The sequence below is a fragment of the Mobula birostris genome, chromosome 20 (genome assembly GCF_030028105.1).
Source record: "Mobula birostris isolate sMobBir1 chromosome 20, sMobBir1.hap1, whole genome shotgun sequence".
Classification (NCBI taxonomy): domain Eukaryota; kingdom Metazoa; phylum Chordata; class Chondrichthyes; order Myliobatiformes; family Myliobatidae; genus Mobula; species Mobula birostris.
In genome coordinates, this window is record NC_092389.1 from 36,362,343 (window position 1) to 36,376,866 (window position 14,524).

The 14,524-nt window shown below is 42.0% G+C and overlaps 1 pseudogene; it reads left to right on the top strand.

Annotated features, from left to right (window-relative positions):
• The window catches only part of LOC140184951 (F-box/LRR-repeat protein 6-like), a 55,645-nt pseudogene extending 48,786 nt beyond the window's left edge, over positions 1–6,859 (top strand).
• The last annotated feature ends 7,665 nt before the right edge of the window (positions 6,860–14,524 follow it).

Genomic DNA, 14,524 nt, shown 5'->3' on the forward strand with positions numbered 1-14,524 from the left:
AGCTCAGGGCTCATACGTCCAAGGATAAATTAGCTCGTTATTACTCTCATATAGATCCTGTATGTGATAGATGTCATTCTGAGATAGCTTCATTAACTCATATGTTTTGGTCATGCCCTTTGTGAAGAAATATTGGGATGACATCTTTGATATTATTTCAACTGTTTTGAATGTTGATCTACAACCTCATCCTATTACTGCAATCTTTGGTTTACCAGGGATAGAACAACGTCATCTGATCTCCTCGGCTTGTCGAATGATTGCTTTTGTTACACTAATGGCTAGAAGATCCATATTATTGAATTGGAAAGAGATGAAGCCTCCTACTGCATTTCAATAGTTTTCTCAAACTATGTCTTGTTTAAATTTAGAAAAAAATTAGAAGCGTCATTTACGACCCTTCTATTAAATTTGAAGAGATTTGGAGACCATTTATTCAATACTTTCATATGATGTAATTTGACCCTTTCCAATTCTGTTTTGTTACTTCAATGTACGGAGAGAGGAGCAGAGTTAACGACACTAATGGTCTTATCTGAGGTATCATAATAGCCCATTCTTATTCTTCTTTTTTCTTCAGTTTAGTTTAGTTTTCTTCTAGTTGGTTTAGGTTTTTTTTTCTTTTGGGGTGTATATATATATGTAGCCCCCTGGCCACCCTCAGGGTCGCTCGGCTCGCTGTCGTCTAGGGAAACAGCCTCGGCCCTGCCAAACTGGATAATTCGTTTGTGTGGATGCTGTGTGAGGTACCCCACCCCGCCCAAATAACAGATGCAATTAAATGATTTACAGTTTATAGATATTACTGGAACTATATAATTAAAAGAGAATAAAATATAAAAGGAAAATAAAAGGTGCCACACTTATCAAAGTTCAATCTCTTCGTGCACAAAAACCGTTGGAGCTCAAGGACCTTCTTCTTCACCCTGCGACCCCCTCGGACCACCTCGACCGGACGCCTGGAACCAACAACGGTGGTCGACCAGACGCTCCACACCAGTCCGTCTCCGTCTCCTCGCCGAACATCCCGCTCGGGGTCCGACCCCGTTAGTGGACTCACAGCACCTGGTCCATCCTTTGTCTCGCTCTCCCGCCTTCTGCCCCAAAACCCCCTCGCAAACAGTATCTTCAAATACACCAAAACCATAACAACTATCCCAATTGATTAATAGCACTCTCTTATCACCCTCTAAACCAAAACAAGCTGCTAGCGCAAACTTTCTCAGCGTTTAACACAACAAAGTCGCATTCCCCAGATTAACATAACAAAGACGCCATTTTAATTAGCCTCCGCAGTAACATAAAAAATCGAAACCCCCTTACATATATTTTTTCTTTATTCATGATATTTTTATATTTTCACTTTATATTTTCCTATATTATATTTGTACTTTTTGAGATTTTGGGAGGCTCATTAATTATGTGTCAACTGAGTTTATACTTGTATAAACTATTTATCAATAGTGTAATCCCAATTGCTCTGTATCTATTTTCTGTAATGTTTATGATGCTGAAATTAATAGAAAGATTGAAAAGGAAAGCTCACTGATTTTCTGAGGAGGCTGACGAGAGCTGCAGTATGCACATCTATACTCACATCATTCTCCAGATGCATCATTGCATGGTGTGGAAACTGCACTGCTGCAGACAGAAGGGTTCTACAACTGGTAGTCAAAACTGCCCAGCGTATCACTGGCACCATCAAGGACATGTATATAGAAAGAGTCAGTAGCATCATGAAGGCTCCCACCCACCTTGCTCGTGGACTGTTTGTCCCACTCCCATCAGGGACGAATCTACGTAGCATCCACACCAGGACCACCAGGCTCAAAAACAGTTACTTTCCCCAAGTACTAAGGCTGATCAACACCTCCACCCACTAACCCACCCCTCCACACCCTCCAACCACCACTACTTTATCATATCCTGTCAGTCACCTTATGTACAGACACTCCTGTGTCTGGCATCATTTTACGGGCATGCATGTAATCTATATATCAAAGCTAGCTATGTATTTATCTTTATTGTGGTTTTTTTATTATTGTGTTCTTTATCTTAGAGTTTTTTCATGTGTGTAATGGAAAAGCTACAGAGAAAAGCAGGTAAACAGATCACAACGAGGTAGATTGTGAGGTCAATTGTCTATATTATTGTACAAGGGAGTCCATTCAAGACTCTGATAACAGTGGGATAGAAGCTGTCCTTGAGCCTGTTGGGAGAGGGGAGAAGAGAGAATGCCTGGAGTGGGTGGTGTCCTTCTGCTTTACTGAGTCAGCAAGAAGTGCGGACAGAGTCCACGGTTTCTGTGATGTGCTGAACTGTATCCACAACTCTCTGCAGTTTCTTGCAGCCGTGGGCTCAAGACAGCTTCTACCCTGCAGTAATAAGACTATTAAACGGTTGCATAGTACGATAAGATGAACACTTGACCTCACAATCTACTGTGTTATGGTCTTGCACCTTATTGTCTAGATGCACTGCACTTCCTCTGAATGCAACACTTTATTCTGCATTCTGTTATTATTTTCCATTGTTCTACCTCAATGCACCGTGTAATTAAATGATCTGCATGAACAGAAGACGAGCTTTCACTGTACCTCAGTACATGTGACGATAATAAACCAAAACCAGTACATGTGGGGAGAACAAACATAAGGAAAGTTGGATCTTACTGAATGGTGGAACAGACTTGAGGGGCCGAATGGCCTGCCCCTGACAATCTGAGGCTAACGAGCCAAAGTGATTTCTTTTGAAGACCAGCAGGTCAGGCAGCACGTATGGAAAGGAGTCAACAGTCAACGTTTTGGGCCAAGACCCTTCCTGAAATGTTGACTATTCCTCTCCTTAGATGCTGCTTGACCTGCTGAGCATAATTTCCAGCATCTATAGAATCTCTTGGGTTCTTACGAAACTCTCTGCTTGTTCTATCACCAGACCTCTCGCGGTTGTTCCTGGGACGAGACTATAGCACGCTACAGCTGGCTAAGCAGGGCTCACAGCAAATAGCTCTGAAGTGGAGACACTCTTTGGAGGTGCTGGATATCAGTGGTCAGTTCTACAAGGTGAAGGACCTTGAGCTAGCCATGGGGATCCTGGCAGGGACTGAGGGCAATGTCATCCTACGCTCCCTCAACCTGGCTGGGACAAAAGTCACCCTGGATGCTGTCAGGTAGTCATCAGTGTGGTGCTCACCTTTGCTATATTGTAGATCTGAAGTGTGAAAAGACCAATTAATATCAGAGACTACAGAACACCACAGCACAGTACAGGCCCTTCAGCCCATGATGTGGAGCAACTTTTTAATGTGCTCTTGAAGATCAATCTAACCCTTCTCTTCCATATAGCCCTCCATTTTTAAACATAGAACATAGAAGAGTACAACACAGGATCAGGCACTTCAGCCCACAATGTTTTGCCGAACCAGTTAAAAAGCAGATTAAAAACACCCAAACACTAATCCCTCCTACCTATATAGCATGTCCTATGCCTCCACCTTCCTCACATCCGTGTGCCTGTCCAAGCATCTCTTAAGAGACTCTAATGTATTTGCCTCTACCACCATACCAGGCAGCACATTCCAAGCATCTACGACTCTGAGTAAAAAATCTTACCCCTCACATCCAGTTTGAACCTACCCCCTCACCTTCAAGACACGTCCTCTGGTATTAAACATTTCAATTCTGAGAAACAGATGCTCTCTGTCTACTCTATCGAAGTCTCTTATAATCTTATTAACTTCTATCAGATCTCCCCACAGCCTCTGCTGCTCCAGAGAAAACAATACACTTATCTAGCTTGTCGTGATAGCACATGCCCTCTAAACCAGGCAGAGTCCTGGTAAACATCTTCTACACCCTCAACATCTTTCCTAGTGGGGCAAACAGAATTGTATGTAATACTCCATGTGGCCTAACCAGAGTTTTATGAAGTTACAACATAACCTCTTGACTTTTGGACTCAGTGCCTTGACTAATAAAAGCAAGTGTTCCATAAGCCGCCTTAACCACCTTAATCGGCCTGTGTAGCTTAATTCTATATTCTCACTGTGTATGACCTCTTCCCCCTTTCTGCCTATGTAGTTGGTGCCAATATGCAACAGGACCTCTGGCTGTTCACCCTCCCCATTGAGAATATCCTGCAGATGCTCTGATATGTCCTGGACCCTAGCAACCGGGAGGCAACACACGATCTTGGTGTTTCTTTTGAAGCCACAGAATCTCCTTTCTGTCCCCCCAACTATTGGGTCCCTATAACTACTGCACTGCCTGACTTTACACTTCCCTGTTGAGCCTCAGAGCCGGCCACACACCCACCAGCCTGGCTGCTGCTGCTGTGCCCCAGTGGATGTCTCTCCACCCCCAACCCAACCCCTTGCAGTATCCAAATAGGTATACTTGTTGCTGAGGACAATGGCCACAGGACGCTCTGCACATACTTCCTAATCCTCTTACTCCTCACGGTGGTTACCCATCTACTGTCCGAAGCCTGTACTCTGGGTCTGACTACCTCTTCAAAAGAGTCAGCTTTAGTATCTTCAGCCTCCCAAATGATCCCAAGAACATCCAACTCCAGTTCCAGCTCTTTGGCCCAGTCAGTTGGACACTGAAGTTGGGTGCACTTCCTGTAGGTGTAGTCGTCAGGGAAACTGTCAGGTATCCTGAATATCCACATCTGACAGGAGGAGCATTCCATCCTGACTCCTCTATACTAAAGAAAAGGCTATCTCTTCTGATCTGTGCCTCCGCCTGCGTGCGTACACTGAAAACCGTAAAGCCAAAGCCTTCCTATCACTGGCGTACTGGCATCTCTGCTTGACCCTTGATTTTATTTGCAGCTGAGTTTTGTTTTGGCCTCTGATACCAACACTTATCACGTTGTGCTGCCAGTAAAGCCCAGCCTTACCCGAATCTGCTCCTTTTATACTCTTTTTTTTTTTCTCTCTCTCCCGACGTCTGTATCGCTCCAACACTGACACTCACACTCAATGTGCCTGAGCCACCGAAATTTTTTTTTCTTTTATTCATGTGGCTATCATAGAGGCTCTTAAATTCCCAAATGTATCTGCCTCTACCACCACCCCACCACCCCTGGCAGTGTATTCCATGCACCCACCACTCTGTTTTTTAAAAGAAACTTACCCCTGACATTCCTCAATACTGTTCTCCAATCACCTGAAAATCTTGCCTCCTCAAATTAGCCCTTTCCTCCTGGGAAAGTGTCTCTGGCTGTCCACTCGATCTATGCCTGATATCATCTTGTACACTTTTATCAGGTCACTTCTCATCCTCATTTGCTCCAAAGTGAAAAGCCCTCGCTCACTAGACCTTGCCTCATGTGACATGCTCTCTAATCTAGGCAGTGTCCTGGTGAATCTCCTCTGCACCCTCTTTAAAGCTTCCGCATCCTTCCTCTACTGAGGCACCCAGAATTGAACACAATACTCCCAAGTGTGGTCTAATCAAAGTTCAAAGTAAATTTATGATCAAAGTACATATATATCACCGTATACAACCCTGAGATTCATTATCCTTTTGGCAACTTCAATAACCATAATAGAATCAATGAAAGACCACACCAGCAGCATGGATAAACAGTGTTTAAAAGGCAAATACAAAAGAATAAAAGGAAATAATTATATAAATAATAAATTTCGAGAACATGAGATGAAAAGTCTTTGAAAGTGACTCCATAAGTTATGGAAACAGGTCAGTGTTGTGGTGAGTGAAGTTATCTCCTCTGGTTCAAGAGCCTGGTGGTTGAGGGACAGTAACTGTTTCTGAACCTGGTGGTGTGTGTCCTGAGGCTCCTGTACCACCTTCCTGATGGCACCAGTGAGAACAGAGCATGGCCTGGGTGGCAGCAGTCCTTGATGGGTACTGCTTTCCTGCAACAGTGCTCTGTGTAGATGTACTCAGTGGTTGGGAGAGCCATACCCGTGATGGACTGGGCCATATCCACTACTTTTTGTAGGATTTTCCACGCAAGGGCATTCCATACCAGCCTGTGATGCAGCCGGTCGATATACTCTCCACTGCACACCGATGCCAAATGTTTTCAAACTTCTAAGTGGAGGTACTGCCGTGCTTTCTATGTAATGGCATTTACGTACTACTTTTAATGAGATCTCCCCTCATTCTTCTAAACTTCAGCTAGTACAGCCATCAAACACTCCCGATGGATTAACCTTTTCATTTCCAGGATCATTCTCATGAACCTCCTCTGGACCCTTTCCAATGCCAGCACACCCTTTCTTAGATAAGGGGCCTAAAACTGCTCACAATACTCCAAGTGCAGTCTGACCAATGCCTTATAGACCTCAGCATTACATCCTTGCTTTTTATATTCTAGTCCTCTCCAAATGAATGATAACATTGCTTTTGCTTTCTTTATGGTCTATGGCTATTTCGCTATACATGTGACAAATAAAGTTAATCTTTTCTTAATTCAGTTCAAAGGTCAAGTTTAATGTCAGAAATGTATACAGTATACATCCTGAAATGCTTTCTCGTCACAAAAGCATTCGGTCTAATTAAATCTTCCTTTCCATGCAGAATCTCTACAAACAGAGCCTGCCTTTCATTACCACAGTTCTCTCAGGAAATGTTTCTGTTTGTTGCTTTAGGTCTGTGGAGAGAGGTTTGATTTTTCTCTTTCTCTGTTCTCCAGGGTGGTGGTGAGCAGCTGCTCACAACTCAGCTACCTGAACCTTACATCCTGTTGCTGTCTGCCCCAGGACCTAAAGCGCATCTACCGAGGCCAGCATAAGGTCAGCCAGTTGATCAACCTCTTGCTGAGTGGCAGCGTGGGTGAGCAGCAACCCACTGGGGACCACAGGCCGCGGGGAGAGGCTGACAGCTAAAGGCTCTGCTCATTAGACACCAGGAACAGCTGCAGCCCAATGGTAGAAACAAAGGGTGCTGTCATAGGCGTGCCTTCATAAAGTTTTTATGTAGAATTATGCTCCTTCCTTAAAGTTCAAAGCACTATCAATAAAGAAAGCAAAAAAATATATCGACTGCATTGTGCCGGGGCCTGGGACTGCCGAGATGTATTCTAGGTACAGCTTGGAACTACTCTGGGCTGCGGTCTGCAGCATTTATTGTTCCAAACCAAACCTGGGCTGAAGTCAATTTGCTGCAAAATACTGAAAAGAGTTCCTGATTCCTGATCTACATCTTGAGCAGACCATATGTTGTGCTCTGAGCCTGCAGTTTGCCTGCCTTGTGAAGGAGCTGGGCAGACGTTGCAAGGCAGATGCAATTCATAAAGGAAGCTTGGGCAAGTCGGATGTTAAGGGGGACAGGTTTGGCCAGTTGAGGGTTTCCTGAGGCAATACGTGATCATGAACTGCAGCGTGACAGTGAGAGGTGATCTCCCGCTCTCAGACCAGCGAACTGGTTCACGCTTCATCAGTCACTAAATGTAAACTACACCTTGACTGTGGAGAGTAGCCACCTGTATATGGTTAAACAGTTTGGTCTAGGCACTACAGGAGATAAAACATCTATTGCCTTAAGGTTTTTCCATTTCCTTTACATTCCCCGGACCCCAGCATCATACAGTCCACTCTCCAAGGTGCTCTGATGGTTTTCTAGGTTGTGCCTCAACTGGATGGGTCTTTTAATTTTACTTCCTCGTAAGAAACTTCTTGGTTGCTCTTTTTCTTGGAGCACGTTTTGGTGTTTGTTTTTTTAAGATAGTCTTTGTGGTGCCACATGGTGCAGTTTCTTACTTCCTGGCGTCGTGTAGAACTTGCCTCACTATCTTCTCATTGATATACTGATTAAGGACCTAGTCAAAGGAACTGGTTCCAAATGTCCTAATCGTTGAGTATTGGGATTCACTATTAACGTTCAGTGAACTGCTGCGTGGAAATAACATAGAAAAGCACAGCGCAGTACAGGCCCTCTGGTGGTGGTGGTGGGTGTCACGGGAAGCAACAACTCATCAGCAACTGATGAACCAGTGCTTGGTGCTTTAACAAGCTGGCAAATGCTTTTGTTTTATGAAAATGTTTGTGGACTCTTATTGATAGTGGTTATAAACTACTGCTATATGCAAGTGTGGACATGCAATAAAATATTTGTTAAAGCCGATGTTTATTGTGACCTATAATTTTAACAGACAATAAATGATATAAAAGATTTAATGAGCAAATTTGTGTGATGCCATTTTATTATGACGATGGATCCTTAAGATTGTCATAGCTGGTGGGGATGCTCCCAATGGCGTACGTCTCAAATAGCCTCTGAAATCCAAATCCAGCTCCTGCCCTTCATGTGTGGCTTAGCTACTAAGCCTGGCAGAACTGTTTCTACCGGCAGGAGGAAGGGCAAAGGCAAGTTACTGGTGCCTTAAAACCAATCACTTCAGGCAGATGGAACTTGTCAGCTGTGGTTGACATCTATCTAGAAGGAAAACACTGACCTCAAACCTCAAGCTTCAGGAGTAAGCACAGAGCTGGAGTCCCTAGGTCAGTAGTATGTTGAGTTCACCACTGACCAGCAACTCCTGCAACACCACTGGTGCCAAACTGTATTGGTCCCTGCTGTTTCTTTAATGGCACCTACCTGTACATCTGGGTATATAACTGGGTGCTACCATTCTTCATTACTCTCCTAACAAAGACCATCATGCCCTTTCCCTTCCTCATTGCAACATTCATGCACCTGTTGGCTCTGACATTTGTGTTTCAGGCCACTTGGATATTCCAGCCTGTTTAATGAATACACTGCTTTTCAGTTTTGTGCACCAAAGTAAGTATTTTATTGCACCTGCCATATTCTCAAAGTAAATTTATCATCAATATATAATTACTACCTTGAGATTCATTTTCTTGTAAGCATTTATGGGAAAATAAAGAAACAATAGAATTTACAAAAAATATACATACAATGCCTATAAAAAGTATTTGACCAACCTCCACCCCCGGAAGTTTTCATGTTTCATTGTTTTACAACGTTGACTCACAGTGGATTTAATTTGGCTATTTTGACACCGATCAACAGAAAAACACTCTTTTGTGTCAAAGTGCAAACATAGCACTACAAAGTGATCTAAATTAATTACCCTAATTACTTTTTAGGCACTGTAAACAGACATGAATTGTTAAAAAATCCTTGAAAATGAGTGTTGGTTGTGGAATCAATTCAGAGTTGTGATGAATGAAGTTATCCACACTGGTGTAGGGTAACAAGTGTTTCTGAACCTGGTGGCGAGGGAGCCAAGGCTCCTGTACCTCCTGCACGATGGTAGAGCACAAGGCCTGGGTAGTTGGTTTTGCTGTGACAGACCAGTTCAATTATTTCCACGTCCCCATGATGTCTTCATGCATTCTCCTCTCCACTTATAATGACATGTCGATTTGTCTCATCAGAAAACTTAGAAACATGACAACTGAGCTTAGAGTAGATTAAAGGGTCAGCACAACATTGTGGGCTGAAGGGCCTGTACAGCACTATTATGTTCTATTACGCTAAGGGTTAACCACCGTAGCTGCCCACCCAGAAAGCTTACAGTGTTTCTATTTTGATTCGATTAGTGAATGTGAAATTAAAGCACATCAAAGCAACAAACAAATGACAGTCTCTCACCACTAGGTGGCAGACTTTAGAACAGAAACCATAGCACAGGAACAGACCCATGAAGCCAAATTAAACTAAATCTCTTCTACCTGTGCACAAATCATATCCCTTCAGTTCCTGAATGTTTGTTTTAACAATCTCAACACCAATTTTTGTGTTTTTTAAAAAAAAGATGTGTAGGGCAAGTAAAGTTTTTCCCCCATCTCAACTCAAATGCATTTCCTCTAGTACTTAACATTTCTTCCATGAGTAAAAGTTTCTGACCATCTACTCCATGTTTCTTAATTTTATAAACTTGCATCAGGTCACTCCTTAGCCTCTGACACTTCAGAGGAAACAACCCATGTTTGTCAAACCTCTCACCAACACACACACAGCATCCTAGAAAGGGTCTTCCACACCCTTTCTTTCCAAAGCTTTCCATTCCATCCTGTAATGAGGCAACCAGAACTGCACAATACTAATCAAACTTTTAGACCAGAAGACATAGGTGCAGAATTAGGCCATTCCACTGACTCAGCTCTGCCATTCTATTATGATTGATTTATTATCCCTCTCAACCCCATTCTCCTGTCTTCTCCCCGTAACCTTTAATGCCCTAACTAATCAAGAACCTACCAATCTTCACTTCTGTGGCAGTGGCAAAAGGAATTCCTGCTCATCTGTTTTAAAGTGATGACCTTGTACATCTGCGCCATGATTTCCTCTTATATTCAGTTTTCCAACTAGTGAAGGCAAGCATTCAATACACCTTTACCATCCTATCTACTTGCATGATCACTTTCAGGAAGTTTTGCATTTGGACCAAAGGTCCCTCTGTATATCAATGCTGTTAAGGGTCCTGGTGTTAACTATACACTTTCCCCTTATATTTGATTTTCCAAAAAGCAACACCTCACATTTGTCCAGATTAAGTTCCACCTGCCATTTCTCCACTCATAACAGGTCTATCTCCTGCTGTATCCTTTCGACAACATGCTACACTATCCACCGCTCCAATCTTTGTGTTGTCTGTAAAATAACTCACCCACCCATCTACATTTTTATCCAGAGCAACACAAAACACAGTGCTGGAGGAACTCAGCAGGTCAGAGAGCATCTGTGGAGGGGAGTACAACAGCCAACACCATCCATCGAGACTGGAAAGGAAGGGGTAGAAGCCAGAAAGTGGGGAAGGTGTACAAGCTGGCAGGCGATAGGCAAGTCCGGGTGAGTGCGTGGGGAGGGGGATGAAGTAAGGAGGGAGGTGACAGCTGGAAGAGGTAAAGGGCTGAAGGAAGGAATTGAATGGGAGAGAAGAGTGGACCACTGGAGAAAAGGAAAAGGAGGTGCACCAGAGGAAGGGAATGTATATGTAAAAAAATTATAATCTGTCTCAGTGCTGGGAGTGAGTCTGTCAGACCAATTGGAATACATTTCTAGAATTTTCAACTTTCATTATGAAAACATTGATGAGGGCTGTGATGACCGATAAGTCCAATATAATGGAACCTGAAATGTATCCCCAAATCAGCAAGATTCCTTGGAGGCAGTTCAAATGTGGGTCCGGATGTGGAGTTCTTTTGCTTGCAAATGTAAAATGGACCTGACTCTGAAATCTTACACTGAAGGAACTGGACAGACGGCAGCACGGAACGGACTTGTTTGGCAATAGATTTGTAACCACTGCATGGAACTGTTGGAAAAGCAAAAGACAATACTGTACTGGATTTCAAGTTAAGGTCTTGATTTGGGAGAGAGGCGGGGAGTTAATGATGGACCCAATTTTCAGGTCTCTGTTCCAAATGTTCAAAGTGCTCATACTCCAGAATCAATATCTCGATATCATGTAAACATACATCTCCGGTGTGGTCAGAATCAAAGTATCATGATTTGTGTTTATAATTTACATATTTTAAAATACCATTTAAAAGATAGTTTTGTATACCCCTTGAAGCTTTTGGCACTTACTGGGTGGTGGGGTAGTTTAGGAAATTCAAAGTTCATCGCAATTCCTGTTGCCATCCTCTGCTGTCATGGAAATGAAGAGTCTCATTCCAATTGGAAGGTGGTCTGTCAACCCAGCCAGCTGGGTAATAAAAGTAAATTCCTCCACTTCCTGTCACAACAAATAAATTAACTCAATTACCAATCACCATTAATAAGTCAGAATCAGTGCCTCCATAATAAAGGAACAGATTTCATTACTTAGGATAATTAAGACAATGGTCCCCAATATATTAAGATGGACCCTTGACCTCACAATCCACCTCGTTATGATCTTGTACCTTATAGACTACCAGCACTGCACTTGCTCTGTAGCTGTCACAGAGTCACAGCAATACAGCATGGAAAAAGACCTTTACCACAACATCCTCCTTGCCTGTGTTTGACTTGTGATTAACAAGGGAAATCAAAGACAGCATTGAAGCAAAAGAGAGGGCATATCATATTGCAAAAACAGAAACATAGAAAACCTACAGCAGAATACAGGCCTTCGGCCCACAATACTGTGCCGAACATGTACTTACTTTGGAAATTACCTAGGGTTACCCATAGCCTTCTATTTTTCCAAGCACCATGTACCTATCCAGGAGTCTCTTAAAAGACCCTATTGTATCCGCCTCCACCACCGTTGCCAGCAGCCCATTCCATGCACTCACCACCCTCTGTGTAAAAAACCTACCCCTGATATCCCCTCTGTACCTACTTCCAAGCACCTTAAAACTGCGCCCTCTCATGTTAGCCATTTCAGCCCTAGGAAAAAGCCTCTAACTATCCACACGATCAATGCTCCTCATCATCTTATACACCTCCATCAGGTCACCTCTCATCTTCTGTCACTCCAAGGAGAAAAGGCCAAGTTCACTCAACCTATTCTCATAAGGCATGTGCCCCAATCCAGGCAACATCCTCTGCACCCTATCTATGGTTTCCACATCCTTCTTGTAGTGAAGTGACCAGAACTGAGCACAGTACTCCGAGTGAGGTCTGTCCGGGGTCCTATATAGCTGTAACGTTACCTCTCGGCTCTTGTACTCAGTCCCACAGTCGATGAAGGCCAATACGCTGTATGCCTTGCTTTTTTTTGTAATTTATTTTTTATTGAAGTTCACCATCAAACAGACATTTCCATAAGATGTATTTCAGATATTGTACATATATATTATATAATCATATTTGCCACAAATCTCCACATAATATTTATCTGAGGTATACACCTATAGAAAAGAGAGGAAAGAGGAAAGAAAGAACAAGCAAAAGGAGAAAACTATGTACAAGTAGGGAGTGATCTTTTTTTTACAACATATTCATTGATTTGTGAAAATAAAATTAGGCCTATGAGGTGTTATGTAGTTGAACTATTTTTCCCAGTATGAATCAAATTGTTCCAACTTATGATTAACAGATGCTGTTATCTTCTCCATTTTGTAAATATCCATTGTAATTTCCAACCATGCGTTTAAAGTTGGGCTCTCCTGTGATAACCATTTCCTGGTAAGAGGCTTTTGACCAGCTACCAGCAGTATATTCATTAAATATTTATCTCTTTTCAACCATTCCTGAAGTACATACCCAAAATATATGGTCTTACTTTCTAAGGGTATTTCACATTGAAACATGTCTTGTAGGGCATTGTGTATCTCACTCCAATAGTATTTGTTAACGGGGCAATCCCAGAAAATATAATGGTTTGCATTTTGATTTCCACAATTTCTCCAGCAAACAGTTACTATCATAATGGGATTTCTGAGAGGGTGTAATAAAATATCTTATTAAGTTTCTCCATCCAAACTCCCTCCATTTCTGTGAAATGGCACACTTCCATTGATACCTCCATATTATTGTCCAGTCTTCCTCAGATATAATTATCCCTCCTTCTTTCTCGCATTTTGTTTTAATGTATGAAATCGAATGTGTTTTAAGATTTGACAAACCCTTATACACGTTTGAAATGATTCTACTACCATTATCTGAATTATATGCTTTTCTAAATAGCTCTATTATACATGTACCTGCCTTGGTTACATTTTTAACTCTCCTATTAACATACTGTCGCATCTGTAGATACCGATAAAAGTCTTGTTTTTCTAATAAGTGTTTCTCTTTAAGCATTTCAAAACTGAACAGTGTTCCTTCTTTCATTTTATTGCAAATAACTGTTATTCTTTTAGTTGTCCAGTCCTTAAATCTAGCATCCAGTTTATTCGGCGTAAAATCCGAGTCATATGCACACCATTTAAGAATTGCAGTATCTCCCTCTAGTTTATAGTCTTTTATAATGGTTTTGCATATTTTAAGAGTCCATTTCACCCATGGCTTATCATTAGTATTTATGTACCTTTGTACATTGTTATCAGCCAAAATTGCCTGTATGGGGATGGGAAGTATCCCCTCCTCAATGTTTTTCCATTAAGTGTCATATGATGGGTTGCACCAACATATCACAGCTCTCAACTGTGCTGCAAAATAATAATCTCTAAGAGAAGGTAGGTCCCATCCCTCCTTTTCCTTGGCTAATTGCAAAGTTTTGAGATGAACTCCAGACCTTTTACCTTGCCATATATATCGTGATAACATGTTGTTCCATTCACTGAATTGATTCTGATTAATCTCTATTGGTTGTGTCATGTACCCCATGACGGGAATAAAGAACCAACAGAAATAGAAAACACTTTGGAGTCCAGTATTGCTATTAACCAATAATAATATTTATTAGTAACTACACAATACAGTAATATAAATGTAGATAAATCAAACAGGTTAGCAATGATTATATTCAAGTAAATATATCAGTAATTGTGGAAATATATGAAAATCAAGCTTCTTCAAGTCTAGAGGTAAAAAGATACAGTCTCACGATGATGAGTAAAGTTCAGTTCAGTTCAGTTCGTGGTGTTGAGTTGAGTAGTGACGGAGAGAGAGAGAGGGAGAGATTTGAGTCTTCAGGTGAGCTGATG